Genomic DNA, 2,500 nt, shown 5'->3' on the forward strand with positions numbered 1-2,500 from the left:
GTTTACTTTGAAAAAATTAGAGTGTTCAAAGCAGGCGATTCGCCTGAATAATGGTGCATGGAATAATGGAATAGGACCTCGGTTCTATTTTGTTGGTTTTCGGAGCGCGAGGTAATGATTAAGAGGGACAGACGGGGGCATTCGTACTGTGCCGTTAGAGGTGAAATTCTTGGATCGGCGCAAGACGAACGACTGCGAAAGCATTTGCCAAGAATGTTTTCTTTAATCAAGAGCGAAAGTCAGAGGTTCGAAGACGATCAGATACCGTCCTAGTTCTGACTATAAACGATGCCAACTAGCGATCGGGGGGCGTTAGTTTTACGACCTCTCCGGCAGCTTGCGGGAAACCAAAGTCTTTGGGTTCCGGGGGAAGTATGGTTGCAAAGCTGAAACTTAAAGGAATTGACGGAAGGGCACCACCAGGAGTGGAGCCTGCGGCTTAATTTGACTCAACACGGGAAATCTCACCCGGCCCGGACACAGTGAGGATTGACAGATTGAGAGCTCTTTCTTGATTCTGTGGGTGGTGGTGCATGGCCGTTCTTAGTTGGTGGAGCGATTTGTCTGGTTAATTCCGATAACGAACGAGACTCTGGCTTGCTAACTAGTTACGCGACCCAATCGGTCGGCGTCTAACTTCTTAGAGGGACTAGTGGCGTTTAGCCACACGAGATTGAGCAATAACAGGTCTGTGATGCCCTTAGATGTTCGGGGCCGCACGCGCGCTACACTGACCGGATCAGCATGTGCTCGCCTTGGCCGACAGGTCTGGGTAACCCGCTGAACCCCGGTCGTGCTAGGGATAGGGAATTGCAATTATTTCCCTTGAACGAGGAATTCCCAGTAAGCGCGAGTCATTAGCTCGCGTTGATTACGTCCCTGCCCTTTGTACACACCGCCCGTCGCTACTACCGATTGAATGGTTTAGTGAGGTCCTCCGATTGGACCTGGCGCGGCCGGCAACGGTCGAGCCGGCGTCCGAGAAGACGATCTAACTTGATCATTTAGAGGAAGTAAAAGTCGTAACAAGGTTTCCGTAGGTGAACCTGCGGAAGGATCATTAACGGTCTCGCAAACGCTTCGGCGAACGCGAAACTCGGACAAGCGAGAGAAAAAGTTTTTGCTACCCGGCGCCCGACCCGCGAGGAGCGGCGCGCCGGCCGGCGATTCGGTCACCCGGTAATGTTTGCGCGTCGAGTGCCGCGGTGCCGCGCGCTCCGGCTTCAAGCGTCGGCCTGGCCGACCGCTCGGCGCGGTATATTTTGTCACCCTTTAGTGCGAGGCACTGTGCGAGCGAAACAATCGTGGATGGCTCTTGGCGGTGGATCACTCGGCTCGTGAGTCGATGAAGGACGCAGCTAGCTGCGTGAATTAGTGTGAATTGCAGGACACATTGAGCATCGACGTTCTGAACGCAAATTGCGGCCTCGGGTCAATCCCGGGGCCGCGCCCGCCTCAGGGTCGCGTTGCAAACGTTCCGCGCGGGGATTTCTCCGCGCGGCTGCTGCGGCGTCGGACGCGCGAGCGCCCGTCCCGCTCAAGACAGCACGGCACGATGCGCGACGATCGCGACCAGAATCCCGCGCGGCGGCGGCGAGTCGACCTCGAAGAGGCCAACGGCTGGCGGCTCAAGGGCGGGAATCGAGGTGCGCGGCGGCGCGCGGCGCCGACGGCGAGCGCGGAACGGGAAGAATAGTCCCGGTCCTTACTTTCGGCCTGAGGTCGGACGAGGCTACCCGCTGAATTTAAGCATATTACTAAGCGGAGGAAAAGAAACTAACGAGGATTCCCTCAGTAACGGCGAGTGAAGCGGGATGTGCCCATCGCCGAATCCGCGCGCTTTTGGAGTGCGCGGAATTGTGGCGTACGGAATTCGTCACGGCGCGCTTCGCCGGTCGCCCGCGTCCTTCTGATCGAGGCCTTTTCCCAGAGCGGGTGTCAGGCCCATGGCGGCGACAGGCGGGCGCGCTACGGCGTCTTCCCAGAGTCGGGTTGTTTGGGAATGCAGCCCAAAGCGGGTGGTAAACTCCATCTAAGGCTAAATACGGTCACGAGACCGATAGCGAACAAGTACCGTGAGGGAAAGTTGAAAAGCACTTTGAAGAGAGAGTTAAAGAGTACGTGAAACCGTCGAGAGGCAAACGGGAGGGCCTGTCGGGTCGCCCGGTCGCTTTCAGCCGGCCCCCTGTCGGCGACGTTGTCGTGCGGACCCTCACGGGCCGCCGGCGGCGCCGCCCGATCGGGGACCAGCGCACTAGCGCCGGGCGAAGGCCGCGACCGTCTGGACGGCGGCGAGAAGGCCGCGCGCAAGGTAACCCGGCCTCGGTCGGGTACTATAGGCGCGCGTGTCCGTCGGCCCGCCGTTCGGGCGAGGAGAGATCGCCGCGTCTGCCCTTCGGGGCCGAGCGCCCGGTGCCGGCTGGGGCGTCGTGGGTCGGGGACTGTTCTCAGTGCCCAGCCTCTTCGTCTCGGTCGCGCTTCCGGTGTCGTTTCGCGAGGC

At 59.2% G+C, this 2,500-nt stretch overlaps 2 non-coding genes and 1 pseudogene across 2 annotated transcripts in view; all 3 read left to right on the forward strand.

Annotated features, from left to right (window-relative positions):
* The window catches only part of LOC146142398 (small subunit ribosomal RNA), a 1,811-nt gene extending 748 nt beyond the window's left edge, over positions 1-1,063 (forward strand). Inside the window, exon 1 of the ribosomal RNA XR_014500108.1 lies at positions 1-1,063. This exon is cut by the window's left edge and continues 748 nt beyond it. This is a non-coding gene — a ribosomal RNA (small subunit ribosomal RNA).
* A 247-nt stretch (positions 1,064-1,310) lies between these two features.
* Positions 1,311-1,464, forward strand: LOC146142399 (5.8S ribosomal RNA). Its single transcript, XR_014498827.1, has one exon. It is a non-coding gene; the product is annotated as a 5.8S ribosomal RNA (ribosomal RNA).
* Positions 1,465-1,712: 248 nt separating this feature from the next.
* LOC146142400 (large subunit ribosomal RNA) overlaps positions 1,713-2,500 on the forward strand; it is a 3,679-nt pseudogene continuing 2,891 nt past the window's right edge.

The sequence above is a fragment of the Ascidiella aspersa genome, chromosome 5 (genome assembly GCF_963924565.1).
Source record: "Ascidiella aspersa chromosome 5, kaAscAspe10.2, whole genome shotgun sequence".
In the NCBI taxonomy this organism is placed as follows: domain Eukaryota; kingdom Metazoa; phylum Chordata; class Ascidiacea; order Phlebobranchia; family Ascidiidae; genus Ascidiella; species Ascidiella aspersa.